General features: G+C 39.8%; 1 long non-coding RNA gene across 1 annotated transcript in view; it reads left to right on the top strand.

Moving 5' to 3' along the window:
- LOC108513676 (uncharacterized) overlaps positions 1–18,111 on the top strand; it is a 55,146-nt gene that overhangs the window by 8,792 nt on the left and 28,243 nt on the right. Inside the window, exon 2 of the long non-coding RNA XR_001880977.1 lies at positions 9,019–9,130. This is a non-coding gene — a long non-coding RNA (uncharacterized LOC108513676). The remainder of the gene's footprint in view (positions 1–9,018; positions 9,131–18,111) is intronic.

The raw sequence follows: 18,111 nt of genomic DNA, 5'->3' as shown, positions 1-18,111 counted from the left end.
GACAGACATTTATTACAAAATTGAGATCATGAATATATAATTTTGTACTTGCTCTTTTAACTTAGCCTTATATCATAAAGTTGTATCCCTGTTATTACTAGTCTCCAATAATGCCGTAGCATAATTTATGTGACTGGGGAAACACCAGGGGAATGGTAAAATGAGAGCCATAGATTGGTAAAGAGGGAGGTGCTCCCTAGTAAGAAGCAACATAGGGAAAGCCCAGGGATTGGCCAGTGTATGTGGGTAAGTTGGGAAGAAGGAGAAAACTAATATGGCTGGAATATAGGATCTTAGAAATAAAATGACAATAATATCAAAAAGTCCATTTTCCCACACTTTAGTAATAATAGTAATACTATTACTATTACCAATAGCAAGCTTACTATGTTCCAGGTACTCTCAGACATTATCTCACTTAATCTTCACATTGACCTTGTTTGCTGTCATCTCCGTCTCACACATGAGGACCCTGAGGCTCAACACAGATGTTGTAGTGAGCCTGTAATAAAACCCTGGTTTCTGTAATCCTGCCCTTGGCTGCTTCACAATACTGCCCAATGAAAGCACTTTTCAGCTTACAAAGTCCTTTTGCATATATTGACACGAGGCATGCAACTGGGTAAGTTGTACCAGCTGCTGAGGTGTGGGGCTGTAATCAAGCCTATGCTGCTAGCCTAACCCAAGCCATCAGACCACATACTTCCAGAAGGGCTGCCTTTACCTAATTTACACAAAGATGCAGTATAGACTGGCCTTGGCCCTGGTCAACATGACAGATTCTCACCACAGCCCTCAGAGGTGACAGAGAAGTTATGATTGCTTCAATTTTATACTAAAACAAAACAAAACGAAATGAACCAAAAAAACCCCCACAGCAGCTCCCATTGGGTCAGTGATTTATCTAAGCTGAGAATGAATTGGTGAGATAAAGATGCAGTTGAGGAAGATATTAGAATCCAGGCTGAGCAGGTTTCCTCTGAAGAAAAAGGCAACAGGGGACTGCGAGGTTTATCTAAATCAGGCTACACGTAAACTTCCACAGAGTGAAACAGTAAGTCACAGCTGTCCACCTGGAAGAGATTGCTCTGGGCAGCTGGATGCCTTCCAACCAGTTAAATTATTTCTTCTCCAAAACTTTGGTCACCTTTTGCATTTGGATCAGATCTTTGGAGACATCTCCATTTCCCTTGAGGAGTAAATATATAGCCACTAGGATTTTTAAAAAGTGTGTCTGAAAGCAAATATCCCTTCACCTCACTGTCTTTTGTAATTGAACTTTACAGACCCCTTTTAGAGAGTTGTAATTACTGTTGTTACTGTTCTGAGAGTATCTGGGCCTAGGATTTTTCTGAGTTGTAAGCCCCACAGTCTGTACTCTTACTTGACAGAGAAATGCTGTTGCATAAACTAGATCCTTCAGATATTAGGGACTCAGAGGGGTTTAACTTTCCTGGGTGAATTTAGCATTTCTTCTTGGATTTACAAGCTTTAGAGGAACACTTGTAAAAAAAAAAAAATGACTGGGTACAAACCAATTAATCCTGCCTCCAAAATAGCCAAATTATATTGATAGGCATTTAAAACAAAACAAACCAAAAAAAAATCCAAGAGGCTGCCTCTGAGAAATAGAACTTGAAAAATAGGTCTCTGGTCAAATGTTTGGAAAAATCTAAACATCATTCTGCTTCTTTAGAGTGTCATGACACTCTCAGGGAGTCCCTCCTTGTAGGTAAGCAATGTTTTCAATTTACTGGGATTTACAAACCTATTGTTTTCTACATTTTTTAGATAAGGTAAGAAATCCAACATTAACAAAACTTTTAAAAAAATTCTCACTTACCTGGTCTTCTTTTTTTTTTTTGAGTTTCGCTCTTGTTGCCCAGGCTGGAATGCAATAGCGCAATCTTGGCTCACCGCAACCTCCGCCTCACAGGTTCAAGCAATTCTCCTGTCTAAGCCTCCTGCATAGCTGGACTTACAGGCACCTGCCACCATGCCCCACTATTTTTTGTATTTTTAGTAGAGACGGGGTTTAGCCATGTTGGCCAGGCTGGTCTCGAACTCCTGACCTCAGGTGATCCACCTGCCTCGGCCTCCCAAAGCACTGGGATTACAGGCATGAGCCACCATGCACAGCCTCAGTTACGTGATCATTTATTGATATCTGGACTAACTTGTGTTCTATGGAACTTGTTTTAAGAAATGCTGGACCACGGCCATGGACACAATTGGGTATGCACAGCCAACTCTATTTGAACTCAGAGCTACTTCCTGTCCCCAACCCCAGAGCCAGAGGAGTAGTAACAGAAAATGAGCCAGGAATGATCAGCCTCTCTGGCTGAGGCTGGCAGTAGCATTTTCATCCTTCAGTGGAGAGTGTTTTGTGTATGTGAAATGAGGAGTGTGAGGCCAAGCAGATGGGGCTCTGTTCTCCCTCACCCTTCTTCAACCCAAGCAGATCTGCTTTGATCTGCCTTAGATGTTACAGTTTCTTGCGGGGTTTCATTAGAAAAGTAAAAAAGACTCCATTAGCAAACAAACAAACAAAAACAACAATAAAAAACCCAAAACAAAACAATACTGGGTGGTGGTGTTTTAAAACCTGTACATGAAACAAAAATCTAGGAGTGATAAATACTCTCTAGGACCTTCTATAGTCACTTACCCTGTGGTTTTCCCATCTGTAAAATGGGATTGATAATGCTGTAGGGACTAAAAACTCTTTTTGGAAAAGAATGAAAGCTTGTTCCATACTTAATTCAAGGTATAATGTGAGCAGGTAGAGAAGGATGGGAAGGTAAGTAAAGATTTGTCATTTTCCAGCTCTCCATCATCTGAATCCCCTTCCCATTATCAGCTGTGAGCTAGAAAGTCAACTGCATGTTCCCATGGGTGTTTAATATCAGAGTGAGTGACTCAGAGAAGCCTGAACAGTTTAGGGCTCATGGTGGTCATGGTGCAGCCACTGCTCAGTGACAATGGCATCAGCCATGGTGCATAGTCCCCAGAAATGGCAGTGACCAAACCACACTGTTCATGTGGCATGAGACTTTATGAGTTTCCTTTGTTCCCTATGTGGGTTTTGTGTCTGATTCTCTGGCCTTCCCATGAGTCTGTGAGCCTCTCTGTGTTCTTTGATTTAATGCTTTACAGTTTAAGGTAGCCAGAATTCTTTCAACTGAGACCTGTTAGGCATAGATGGTGGCATATCAGAGTGTGAGGTTGGGGCAGCCTGGGGTGGAAGTCGTTTTAGGAGATCTAAAACTCTCCTCATGTGAGCATTCAAGCTGATCACTAAAATTTGTCTCAAAGGGAATGGGAGAACCATGGTCCCCATTTGGGTCATATTCCTGTAGATGTAGAAGATATTTCAGCAGGGGAGGGTATTTCTGCTCCTTGTATTTATAATTTATAATTTTCTTACATAATCAAATAGAGATCTACAGAACACCTATTTTTCTTTTAAACTTCTCTCTGTGCTAGTTTTGCTAAGACCTAATAAAAATTCATCTTTTAACATGTCTAAAACAAAATTAGAAGAGAGAATATGAAATAGCACAGTAATTCAGACTATAGCAATGCCAGAGAACATAATGAAAAAGAAAGAAAATATGGGTGAAAAATAGCTAAAATCCTAACCCAAACAGCGCTTGACTCTCAGGGGTCATGGGAGTTCATTTCCATCATGCTGTAACCCTAAACTTTGTCTTGTTCAATTGAATGCACAGAGCAGTGATAAGAACATCATTGCAGCTAATGTCAGTAGGAAGGTCCCTCAATGTTACTTTCAGAGACGGGGACCACTTACTTCTTTTTCATATTTTAATTTTATACTTAAGTATTTTTACAGTTAATGTAACTTAACTATTCAAAGTAAAACACTGAAAATGTCTAGATGGGTCTGCACAACCCCATAAACAGATAGGTTTGGTCCTGGCCTTTTTATTAGCTCCTAGTAAGATTACACATGCAAGCATCCCCACCCCAGTGAAAATGCCCTCTAGATCACCCAGATCAAAAGGAGAAGGTATCAAGTACACAAAAACGCAGCTCAAAACACCTTGCTCAACCACACCCCCATGGGAAACAGCAGTGATAAATCTTTAGTAATAAATGAAAGTTTAAGCTATACTAATATTTAGAGTTGGTCAATTTCGTGCCAGCCACCGCAGCCGTATGATTAACCCAAGCTTATAAAACTTGGTGTAAAGAATGTGTAAGGTCTGCCCTCAATAAAACTAAACTCCATATAAGAGGAGGTGACACTTAGAGGTGTCACTGCTACCTCATCTGTATTTTCAGAGAAGCCACCGCGATCTACCATTAAAATTTAGCTGCAGGTGTAAAAATAGACACATAGGTTAATGCAACAGAATAGGGAACCCAGAAATAAAGCCACATACCTAACAACCAGCTGATCTTTGACAAAGTCATCAAAAATATATACTGGGAAAATGACAACCTATTGAACAAATGGTGCTGGAAAAGTTGGATAGCCACATGCAGAAGAATGAAACTGGACCCATACCTCTCACCATAGAAAAAGATGAACTTGGATCAGGAGTGATGGCTCATGGCCATAACCCTAACACTTTGAGAGACCAAGGAGGGAGGTTCACTTGAGCCCAGGAGTTTAAGACTAGCCTGGGCAACATGGCAACATAGCAAGACCCTGTCTCTAAAAAAGTTTTCTTAAAAAATTAGCTGAGTGTAAGCCAAAAGAACAAAGTTGGAGGCATCACGCTACCTGACTTCAAACTATACTACAAGGCTATAGTAACTAAAACAGCATGGTACTGGTACCAAAACAGAGATATAGAACAATGGAACAGAACAGAGCCCTCAGAAGTAATACCACACATCTACAATTGTCTGATCTTTGACAAACCTGACAAAACAAGAAATGGGGAAAGGATTCCCTATTTAATAAATGGTGCTGGGAAAACTGGCTAGCCATATGTAGAAAGCTGAAACTGGATCCCTTCCTTACACCTTATACAAAAATTAATTCAAGAAGGATTAGAGATGTAAATGTTAGACATAAAACCATAAAAACCCTAGAAGAAAACCTAGGCAGTACCATTCAGGACATAGGCATGGGCAAAGACTTCATGACTAAAACACCAAAAGCAAGGCAACAGAAACCAAAATGACAAATGGGATCTAATTAAACTAAAGAGCTTCTGCACAGCAAAAGCAACTACCATCAGACTACCATCAGAGTGAACAGGCAACCTACAGAATGGGAGAAAATGTTTATAATCTACCCATCTGATCAAAGGGCTAATATCCAGAATCTACAAAGAACTTAAACACATTTACAAGAAAAAATCCAAACAACCCATCAAAAAGTGGGCAAAGGATATGAACAGACACTTCTCAAAAGAAGACATTTATGCAGCCAACAGATACATGAAAAAATGGCTCATCATCACTGGCCATCAGAGAAAGGCAAATTCAAAACCACAATGAGATATCATCTTCACACCAGTTAGAATGGCGATCATGAACAGGTGCTGGAGAGGATGTGGAGAAATAGGAACACTTTTACCCCACTGTTGTAGGACAGTAAACTAGTTCAACCATTGTGGAAAACAGGTGTGGCAATTCCTCAAGGATTTAGAACTAGAAATACTGGTTTGAACCCAGCCATCCCATTACTGGGTATATGCCCAAAGGATTATAAATCATTGCTGTATAAAGACAACATTATAAATCATGCTGCTATAAAGACACATGCAGCGGTATGTTTATTGTGGCATATTCCACAATAGCAAAGACTGGAACTAACCCAAATGTCCATCAGAATGATAGACTGGCATAAGAAAATGTGGCACTATACACCATGGATATACTATGGAGCATAAAAAAAGGATTGAGTTCATGTCCTTTGTAGGGACATGGATGAAGCTGGAACCAACTTCTGAGCAAACTATTGCAAGGACAGAAAATTCAGGACACCACATGTTTCACTCATAGGTGGAATTGAACAATGGAGAACACTTGGACACAGGGTGGAACATCACACAACCTGGGCATGTCATGGGATGTGGGGAGCAGGGAGGGATAGCATTAGGGAGATATACCTAATTAAATGATGAGTTAACGGGTGCAGCACACCAACATGGCACACTGTCACATATGTAACAAACCTGCACATGTGCACATGTACACTAGACTTAAAGTATATATATATAAAAATTAGTTGAGTGTGATGGTGCATGCCTGTAGTCCCAGTTACTTAGGAGATGGAAGCAGGAGGATTGCTTGAATCTAGATTGAGGCTGCAGTGAGCCATGTTCATGCCACTGCACTCCAGCCTGGGTAATGGAGCAAGATGCCATCTCCAAAATAATGATAATAATAATAATTATAATACGATAAAGACCTAAACATAAGACATGAAACCATAAAATTCCTAGAAGAAAACCCAGGAAATAGTCTTCTGGACATTGCCCAAGGCAAAGAATTTTTGAGCAAGTCCTCAAAAGCAAATGCAACAAAACGAAAACAGACAAATGGGATTTAATTAAATTAAAAGCTTCTGCACAGCAAAAGAAACAGTCAAGAAAGCAGACAACTACAGTACGGGAAAAATATTTGTAAACTATGGATCCAACCAAGGGTTAATATTCAGAATCCATAAGGAATTCAAACAACTCAAGACAAAAAAAAAAAAAAAAACCTTTAACACGTGGGCAAAGGGCATCAACAGGCATTTTCAAAAGAAGTCATAGACAGATGTGGCCAACAAACATATGGAAAACTGTTCAACATCACTAATCACCAGAGACATGCGAATTGAAACCACAATGAGATATCATCTTATACCAGCCAGAATGATTATTATTAAAAAGTCTAAAAGCAACAGAAGTTGGTGAGGATGTGGAGAAAAGGGAATGATTATACACTGTTGGTGGGAATGTAAATTAGTACAACCTTTACAGAAAACAGTATGGAGATTTCTCAAAAACTTGGAATAGACCTACCATTTAAACCAGCAATCCCACAACTGGGTGTATACCCCAAAGGAAAGAAATCAATATATCGAAGAGACACCTGCATTGTATATTTATTGCAGCATTATTCACAGTAGCAGAATCACGGAATCAATCCAAGTACCCATCAACAAAGGTTTGGTAAAGAAAATGTTATATATATATACACACACACACACACTCTCATACACACGTATATATAATATATATATGTATATAATATGTATACATATTATATATATTATATATAGTATGTATATCTGCACCATGGCATACTATTCAGTCATAAAAGAATAAAATAATGTCTATATATAATATATATACATGTATATGTATTTAATATATATACATATTATATATACAATATGTATATGTATATCTGCACCATGGCATACTATTCAGCCACAAAAAGAATAAAATAATGTCTTTTGCAGCAACATGGATGGAACTGGAGGCCATTATTCTAAGTGAAAGGACTCAGAAACAGGAAGTCAAATATCACATATTCTTACAAGTGGAAGGTAAATAATCGGTATACATGAACATACAGAGTGAAATAATAGATATTGGAGACTATGAAAGGTGAGAGGGTGGGAATTCGGTGAGAGGTTAAAAATTACCTATTTTATAAAGCTTATAACCTTTAATCCTTACAACATGCAAGATAGGTATTCCTACCTTATAGATGAGGAAACCAAGACTCAGGTGTTATTTGATCTAACGTCACATAGTTAATAAATGTGAAACCTGGATTTGAACCTAGGTCCAGCTGCCTCTCAAGTTTTTGCTTTTACTCCCTTCTCGGTCTTGCTTCAGAAGCAGAGAATTTAGGATATGCTAAATCTGAGAGTTCTTGGGTAAACACTAACTGTAAGCACTTAAATTGGGTAAACACTTAAATTGTAGCCTAATCACAATTTCAGGTTATGAGATTGCATAAAAAAAAAGGAGAAAGGGGTCACTCCCTCCCTCCCCTGGGACAAATTTAAGTTGTATGTGCATATGTATGAAGGTGAAAGATGGTTTACTCGGGAGAGACTCAGATGTAGTGAGGAACTGGGGGCCTAGGATAGCTTTGCTGGAGAAACAGGAGGGGCTTCTAGGAGTGAACATAACATGCTAACGTTACAACAGCAGTCACAGGAACAGGGTGCCCAGTGGAAAGGAAGAACTCCATCTTGCCAGGCTGTCCTAGAGAAAAAACACCCCGAAACTATAATGCAGCAAAGGGGAATGATAGGATGCCAACAATGACAGCTACTGCGCATTGAGTGTTCACTACATGCAAGGATCATTCCAAGGGCTTTATGTATGTTAACTCATTTAATATTCACATTCTTGCTAGAAGATAAGTACTAATCACAATATCTTTTTATGAATGAGGAAACTGAGCCACAAAGAATTAATTCTAAAAAGAATGAAATTTGCCCAAGTCACACAAGTGTTGTAGAACCAGAATTCAAATTTAGGCCATTTGCCTTCAGAGCGTATACCCTTTACCACTATAATTTACAGACTCTGAGGAAAGTGAACATGTATGAGTCTGATTGGCAGTGAAAGAAACTAAGAAAAGGAGAGACCGGGATGGATCCTAATGGATATTAAAGCAACACTGTGTTAAATTCCATCTCTGTTGACAAGGACTTGCTCACACGCTGATGATGGTGTCAACTGCTTAATGGAAAAATTGCAAAGGGCCTTGGAATGTGATCATCATGTTACAGAAGGTACCACACAGAAGTAATTATAATAAAGCCAACTTCCTCTCACAGGTACCAAACCTGAACTGATGCTGTCTATGCCCAAGTGGTACCATTGACCAATTTCCCTATTTCTGCCAAAGCTATGTCAGCTTGGAGGCAACTTAGTTCCTTTATTATTGACATCCTATCATGCTTTCTCAATCCTCTCTGGAAAATTCTACTATTTTCACTGAGCCCAGTGTACCTCTTGTACTTCACTTGGATTTTGCAATAATGCCTCACAGGTCACCTTGCCTTTTGTCTCTCCCTTCCAGGCTGAACCAAATGCCAGGAGAATCTTTCAGAGTGTCCTGGAACATTGGAAATAGCCTTAAAGCTTAAATGATGAATCAGAAGAGTTATGCTGTATTCTAGTGCTGACACTAGGTAAGTGACACTGGGAGTCATTTCAACTCTCTAGATCTTTAGATTCTACAAATATAAAAGGAGGAGTTGACATTGAGGCTCTCTAAGGTCCTTCTAGTGTTTTAAGTATATGAATGTACGAATGAATGAATTCCTTGCCTGTATACCTGCCTATGATTTCTGTTTCAAGCTTTAAACCTGGTGCTCAAGGCTCTATATAAAAGTTTTCTCACACCATTTTACAAGATAGCCATTCCTCCCCTGTCATGTCTCATTCATTTCTAAACCCCAGCTTCTCTTTCTGCTACTCTTGCTACAATTCCATCCTCTCCACAGCCAAAACCTTAGGCGATCATTAAGGTTCTGCTGTCTTCCACTGACAGCTTTCCTGAGTGACTCCAGGCTGCACCATTGTAATTCTTCAGAAAGTATATACACATGGTAGCCAAAGAGCCTGGGCCCTGGAACCAGACTGCCTGGAGTAAAATCCTAGCTCTGCTACTTACGAGCTGCTGGTTAGTTAACCTTTCTATGCCTCAGTTTCACCATGTGTAAAATGGATTGTAAGAGTGGCTACTTGGCAAGATTGTTGTGAAGTTTAATATATTCCAAGTTAAAACACATGGAAGAGCTCCAGGTACATAGTAAGTGCTCTGTAAATATCATCTATTATTATTATTGTAACCACATTTCACACATTTCAAATAAATCTTAAGAATTAAATTGTTTCGTGCATGTAGATAATGTCTCCCCAAGTAAACAGCAAGGATCTTCACTATTTTCTATGGTTTCATGTCCTGGCAAGGGAATTCAAAGCATCACAGCAGCTATTCCTAAACAAACAAACCAACAAACCAACCTATTCTAAACAAACACCCGAAGACAGTAAGGGAGGCCTTACCTGGTGCACCGCAACTTTAAACCATTTTAGTTCCGCAAATAAAGAGAATTATGACACAAACAAACATAATAAAGACCCTGCAGCTGCAGGCACTGGCTTCTCCTTAATGTCTTGGTTTCTTTCTGACTCTTTACAGCTGAATTCTAAGAGTTGGGAATGAGAATTTCTAATGGATTTACTGACACTACTTTATATAATTCAATACATAAAAAAATGAAAATCTCTTGAAAATGCATATGAGTGCCATCATGTTGAGGCAGTTATTGCGGGAAAGGGGAGAAAGTAAAAACTATTTATGGAATAAAATGATAAAATATTCTTATTTCATCATCTTACCTTTTGACTCCTTTATATTGTGAGTTCCAAATATGGTCAAGATGAAATGTGTTTATTTTGCCTTGAACCTTCTCACTAATGTACCAAAGGGGCATTTCATGAAAGCTAAGCAGTATGAATTTCCAATAAAGCAACCAAGCTCCCTTAAGAAGTGCTCTGGAAGGAAAATTTCTCATCACTTTGTTGTACTTCTCACCACCAAGTCAAACCAACTGCCAATGCCAAGTTGGACAGGAAGGGTGTCATGACATCAAATATTATATTCCACTGGTAGTGAGATGACCATTATGTTTCTCAGAGCAAGCATGGCTTCATAAGCCAGTTCCTGTTTGCAAGTTGATCTCGCCAGTGATCCAGACAAATGCATACTGCCGCAGCAGTGTGGGATAGTGGGAAGGCTTGTAGCTTCCGAATGATTCTGCACAGCCTTTGGACGCCATGGTGGGTCTGGAGCCATAAAATGGTGTGGTTACAATGCCGGAGGTGAAAATACAGCAAAACTCCAAAGTAATGTGGACTAAAGCTGAGTGTGCAATTATTTTCTTGAGTGATGATCACAAGGAAGGTAATATCATCCAACATCTTTCCTCATTAAGTGGGATGATGGACTGTCCTGACGGACAAGTCATTGCTCTCATCCTGATCTCTACTGGATTAGAACACATCTCAAAAACAAAGCAAAAAAATTCTCCTTCTGCCCTTCCCCACAGAAACAAACAAAATGGAAACAAACTCTAGCGACTCTTTCTCTAGAACACTAGGTAGCATGACAAGCTATTAGAAAATAGCATAGACTTCCACTTTAGTCGGTATGGATGACGTCTTCACAAATATTTATTGAGCCCTATGCTAGGAGCGTGGGCTAGAGAAATAAATAAGACAGGTTCTATTCTAAAGGAGCTTACAGTCTACTAAGATAAAAGATAAGCCCTTTTTGTCTCAAAATGGAACATGCATGGACAGCTGGGATCTAATATTCACAACAGAGGATTTTTTTCAAAGTCTTTCACCTATTGTGGTTCCCTTATGATGATTTGCTACTCTTTGGGGATGACACTCTTTTCACCCTATATATAGCTGTCTGATTCAAGCTCCACAAATTTAATGGGGGAAGGGGAAGCATTTCCAGGTTAGAATAAAACACAAAGTTCTTTTGCTCAACTGAGCTTTTCACCAGCACGGCTTAGACACTGAATCCTAGAAACATGGTAGAATGTGATGCCAAGAATTCGGCAAGTATCTGGAGAAAATCAACTGAGCTTTAACTTAGCATTTTATTGCCTCTTCACAAAATGAACCAAGAATAGATAAAGACATATAAACTTAGTGATTTATAGTTTTCAAAATATTTTCTATGTTTCTCCACCATGTATTTGTTTTGCTTTAAGTCTTTTGAATTGGTACTTGACAGATAAGGATATGCACTGTAAATGCCTCCAAAAGATAAGAATTTCTTCTAGCTTGGGAAGAAAGAGGAGAATGATTATGAAACTTCTTGGAGAGTACTCACTTTGTTTAATTTTCCCTCTAGATTGTTAGAAACTTGAGAGTAGGGACTGCCTTACTCATCTTCATAACTTCTGAATCTACCTCAAGTGCTCCAGAAATGTTTGTTGAATGAATGTACGAATGAGGCATGGATGAATGTCTAGGTCTTGAAGGAGAGGAGGTAGTGGATAAAGAAAGATGGCGGAGAGACTGAGGATGAGACAGAAGCATTTGTACAGTGTGGGAAGTGTGGGCAGATGCATGTTTGGGGAATGGGGGCAGGTTACATAGCATTAGTGTAGTTGAACCGAAACGCATTTTGGCAGAGGAGGCTGCAGAAAGACTCTGTGGCCACATTGGTGAATATATCTGCTTTCTATGGTACTGTGGCAGCCAGTCTATCATTTCCACATCTTTTCTCTTTTATTTAATTTTTGAAGGCCACACTAGCTCAAGCTCTAGTAATAGGTCTTCATTTAGTTCCTATATTAATTTATGGATATAAAGAAGCCTGCATTTTTGGGCTACCATGTGAAGTTGAGCAGGCTGTACACTGCACAACTCACAGGAACAGTTACAGATCCAGTACAGTGCATGATAGCACTGTGCTCCCTCATTCTCCCTATATTTGTAATGAAATACATTTACAAACTGATAAATTGCTGGAAGTGCAACACGTTGAGAAATACTTTTAACTATCTTTCCTCTTTACGCATTACATAGTCCTGAAGAACCCCTGATTCTTTCATTTTCCTCAGTCTGCGAGGGTTATATTACAGAAAAAATTGTGTTGCTTTTTTGTGATGCTTCCACATTCTAACTCTCAAAAATCAAAGGGTGCCTATTTTGAACCATTCTATATTGGGTAGGGTTCTGATGTTGCAGTTCTTGAGTTCAAATTCTGGCTCTATCACTTAATGTGTGATCTTGTACAAACTATTTAACTTCTCTGTGCCTCATTTTCCTTAGTTGTAAAATGGGAATCATAAGAGCTCCTACCCTATAGGGTTAATGTAAGAAATAATTGAGATAATCTATGTAAAGCACTTAGCACAGTGACATAGGGAGTGCTCATAGGTGTTTGCAATTATGCTACTAAATTATTAGTGCTGATACTGGACTTCCAGGTTAAGCCTGCTGGGCAGAATTCCTCCTGTGCCCCTACGGCTGGGACTGCCCATTCAGAGCCTGTCCATTTCTAATAAGCAGGGCAGGTGTCCACATTCCTCCCAGGTTGTTCATTCCACAAGAGTTAACCAGATAATCCCCAGCTATGGGTTGACAGATCACAAAAATACACACACACACGGTGCACACAACTTCCCCTTTACTTCAGAAACTTCTAACAACAATGCCACAAAATCAGGATGTTGTTAGGGCTTCCCTCCCTGTCTCTTTCTCCAGTCTAGTCCATTCAAATGTCATTATTGGGTTTGAGAGGGAAATGGGGAATATGTGAGTCCCCAGAACATTTCATGGGTAACAGTGGAGCTCTGGCAGATAACAATGGTGTTTGGTAAAGGATGAGCCCAAGAAAGAGAGATAAGACAGTTTTGTTGTTTTTAGTGGTGGTGAGTGTGTGCATGTGTCAGATTGTAAATGGGGCAGAGAATATGTCAGATCTGGAGAGGGACCTGGAAATCAAAGATCAAGTTGCAAGGGGAGAGGGGTCTAGGGTCAGGTGAACAGTGAGAGAGGAGGAATACACTGGCAAGCTGAAAAGCAGGATTCAACAATGAGCAAGGACCAGAGAATCATACCATGTCTTCTCTCACTGAATCATTTACTCTTTCATTTGAAAAATTGTTCTTGAGCATTGACTATGTGCTGGAATGTGTTAAATGCAGGGTATTCAACAAAGAACCAGACAGAATCCCTACTTTCATGGAGCTATCATCTAAAGGAAACAAATAAACACACTATTGGTGAGAAGTTATATCCTAGTAGTAAGTGCAAGGCATTATGGATATGAGGGGGTGTCATGTGGTCTGATAAATTGTCTTGGAGAAAATTTGGTGCTTTCAGGAACAGCCATGGGGTCGGCACAGCTGGGGTAGACTGTGGGAGTGAAGTGAGGTGAGGATAGAGAGGTAAACAGGAGCAATATTATAAAAACGATCTTAGGATCAAAGGTTAAAGAAATTGTTCTTTGTTATCAGGGCACTCTGCAATGTAAAACTTAAATATTAGTTATATCTAAAGGCTTGGAATCCAGGGAGGGAAATTGGGTGGTTGTTTCCTTGAATATATTTTATATAATATGAAAACTCAACTGAGGATATTTACTGGAAGGTGCCTCCTCCCTTATGTTTTCCTTTATGAGAGATGAAAGATTGTCCCTGCCTGTGGCAGGGCACTCTCCAAAGAGAAGTGATACATCTTCAGCCCCACCTAGCATCTCTTCCTCTTTAGAGCAAACCTTGTGCCAGCCTATATGTTTGCTGTGGGTGGGTTTTCATAAAGCTGTAAAGAAGAAAAGGAAACCTATCATGTATTACCTTCCCATAGCCACATTCATATTCCTAAGCCTGGCCTTCAAGGTCAATTAACTTCTTCCACCCAAACTCATACTATTTCCCCACGCATGGGTCCTCTTCTCTGGTCAAATGGATTGCAGAACATGATATGTACCTCCCTGCTTGGGTTTCTCTGATCTTGTTTTTCTTTTTAGTCTTGCCCTCTTCAAGCCTCAGTTTCCTCATCTATAAATTGGGGATCATAATATCTTATTCAGGATGTTACGCAGATCATGTGTCTGAAAGTACCCAGCATAGTTCCTGGCACAAAAAACATCAACAAACGCAAGCATTTGCAAAACTCAAGTTCTAGATCCTTGTCTGCATGTCACAAACTTCAATACTCAAGTGTTTTCAGGGCTGGGTATCACACAAGTGGTGAGAACCAGAGCAAATAGGAAAGGGCATGCTCTGCTTAGAGGCAATGAACATGCACAGAAACAAAAATGAAATTACACAAACAAAAATGCCTTGGACCTCCTTTGGTTTAAACCTACCACTTTGGAATCCTTTTGACTTTTGCCTCATTACTTAGATGGTAAATATTTCTTCTTATGTAATTCTATTTCACCCAGTGGCCACTTTGTGCCACTTATTTTTCACTTACTTTATATTCTTTGTGGTGTTATTTATATTTCAGTGTAAGTTTTTTGACTCTCAGGATTATTACGAAAACCAAGTGAAATCACAGATGTCAAGAATCCAGTGCCTGGCATCAATGGTAGCTTTACTGTTATTCATAATGACAATGATGCTATTATCAGTCTCTTAAATTCAGAGACCAGGTCTCTAAGAGTTCCAGGAATTTCCTTCCTGCTTGTTGACTTGGCTAAGAACAATAATAACAACAATGATGGCTTCTGCTTATTGAGTGATTAACCATAGGATAGGAACTATTAGGAGTGCTTTACATGCCTAAACTCATTTCTGCTCATGATAACCTGTGAGTAGGCCCTATTGGTATAATGCCTGTTGTAGAGATGAAGAAATTGAGGCAACAAAAGATCAAGTAACTAGCCAAGTTACATAAAGAAATAGCAGAGGCACGTGTATACCTATGTACCAAACCTGCACGTTCTGCACATGTATCCCAGAACTTAAAGTATTAAAAACAAAAAGAAAAAAGAAATGGCAGAGCTAGGATTTGAACTAGGTTGGCTGGCCCCAGAGCCTATATACACAATGAGTATAACTCTGTACTCACTTTCTGACCAGCTTCTGTTCATCCTTGAAGGGCCAGGTCACATGTTACCTCCTCTCCTACTTTCCACGCAGAGTTAGTTGCTCCATCCTAGGTACTGTCATAGTACTTTATATGTAGCAATTATCCAGATTTACAGCAATTATCACATTAACATTGTTTATTTTTATGTATGTGTTTATTTGTATGTGAGTTTCTTATGGAAGAATCTGTGAATTACTCAAGGCTGTATACTTAGCATAGGGCTTGGCACATATCTGATATACAAAACTATACATTGAGTCTTCATTGAACTAGTAATTCAGCTAAATTTGATGATCATGATGATGATAGTGGCTGGAGATGAAACATGGTTGAATGGAAATTTCAAATGGTAAGAACCATAGTGCTGAGCTACTGGCTGTTTGTGCCATGAGTTTGGTGATATTTTTGCTATTCTTTTTTTTTTTTTTTTTTTTTTTTTTTGGAGTAGTTAAATGACTCCTATTTAAGATGTCTCAGGGCTCCTAAGCCCTTTTTAGCTACATGTCTTCCCACCCACTCCCTTCTGAGAAGGACTAGCTCATGGCAGATGTGACTGCCTTGCGAATACCAACAGAAGAAACAAAGAATGTGCTGAAACCTATGCCTTGCAACAGTTATTAAAATTTCACCAGAGGTTACACAAACAAGCTGAAAGAATGACTGAAGGAGGCTCAGCCCCACCCCAACATAAACCATGATCCATATTTTATTGTAACAACACCTTACATTTGCATAGTGCTTTAAAATGTATAATCCTCTCCCCTCTATTATTTCACCTGATTCTTACAACTCATTGGATTAGACAGGAGAGGCTCAAGGAGAGAAAGAGACTTGTCTAACATCATGTGACCACTGGAAAACAAAATTGGGAGGAAGACCTGTCTTCCATACAACATTTAAGCAACGTGCCAGACAAGATGGCCCAAGTGGCTAATTTGATATTGAGGGGTTCCTCTCCCCAGAGTGAGTATATCTGGTCTCCTAAGTACTATGAAGACAGAAATGATTTTGCAGATGATAGACATGAACACACTGAAGAATGGGTCAAGGGATAACATGCTGAGGGTCAAAGAAAAGATGAGGAACATGAGCTTAGGGGTGAAGGGGAGTACAAGGTGATATCCACTCATGGAGGACCGAAAGAAAAGCTCTGTCACAGAAGGAGGCAGCATGTTGAAGTTCACAGGATAAAAAGAAAACTTTAAAGCATTCTGCTTCAAAAGAAGAGATGAGATAGGCATGCCCGAGTTCAGAAGACAGAGGAGGTTTCAGTCTGCATGAACTGTCTGGGCAAACTAGTTATGTTGAATGCTTTTAAAGGATTCTTCTTTCTCTATGTTGTCATGCGCTACCAGGAGATCTAAGTGACCCATCAGATCCCCTGGCCTGTGCTTTCCACTTCAATTCCCTGTTCCCACCATACTGGGCTTACAGTCTGTAAGGCTATAGGAATGTGGAGAAACCCAGAAACAGGAAATGGGGTGAGAATGTCTTCTTTGATGTTGGCACTTAAGTTTGCTTTGTGATTCCTCGTGCCTTGTGCCTCTGGTTTCTGCAGACTCTGTGGGCTCTTGTCTCAGATCCTCTTCCTGTGGCCCACTCTTCTGGGTGTCAGGTGCCAGGGCTGCTCTGGTTCTTGGTTGTTCAGGCTGCCCTTTGCCTCAGGTCTGCGGTCTGCTCTTCTCCTCCACTGCCAACCACAGGCTCCGGCTGGACTTGCTCTATTCTGGCTCCCAGCTATAACCACTTGCTGCCAGTAGCCTGGTGCTGATGGGGTCTCCACCTACTTTCTCAAAGAATGTGGGACTATACTGGAAACTGTCTGCAATAAGGTAGCATTTGTCCCATTTGGGAATACCTGCTAATCGGTTCATGTTTATAAAGATGCAGCTCATGGCCCATGAGCTCTTGCTGGTCATGACCAGAGAGAAAAAGAGACAGAGAGAGTTCCAGCCATCTGCAAATGTAAAACAAGGCAGAAACATAGCGCATTCTCAAATACAGCTGAAAGCACTGCAGCATAGGCAGCTGAATCCCGTTAAGAAATCATGAGGAATCTCTGTATTCCTGCCATTGTGACAAAGAAGAAAAGAATCTCTAAAGATTTCAAAAAGAAAACATTTATGAGCAGCAGACTTAAAGTTCTGCAATATCTCACAAAAACAGAAAACAGTCACACACACTCCTCTGACACTTTCTAATGGCCTTACCTAGGGAGACCCCAGAAGGGAATTTCCACTCCCCTCAACCAAGGAGCACCTGCATCTGCAGGAGAAAGTCAGAGCCAGGTGGCCCCCTGGGGCATTCATCATCTCAAGCATTTATACTTTCTTTGTGTTACAAACAATCCAATTATATTCTTTTAATTATTTTAAAGTGTACAATAAATCATTGTTGATCAGAATCACCCTGTTGTAGTATCAAATATTAGATCTTATTCATTCTATCTAACTATATATTTTTGTACCCATTAACCATTCCCACTTCCCCCACCCCACCCACTACCCTTCCCAGCCTCTGGTAACCATCATTCTAC

Source organism: Rhinopithecus bieti, unplaced genomic scaffold (assembly GCF_001698545.2).
Source record: "Rhinopithecus bieti isolate Rb0 unplaced genomic scaffold, ASM169854v2 scaffold_29928, whole genome shotgun sequence".
Classification (NCBI taxonomy): Eukaryota; Metazoa; Chordata; class Mammalia; order Primates; family Cercopithecidae; genus Rhinopithecus; species Rhinopithecus bieti.
This window is presented reverse-complemented; position numbering and strand designations above follow the sequence as displayed.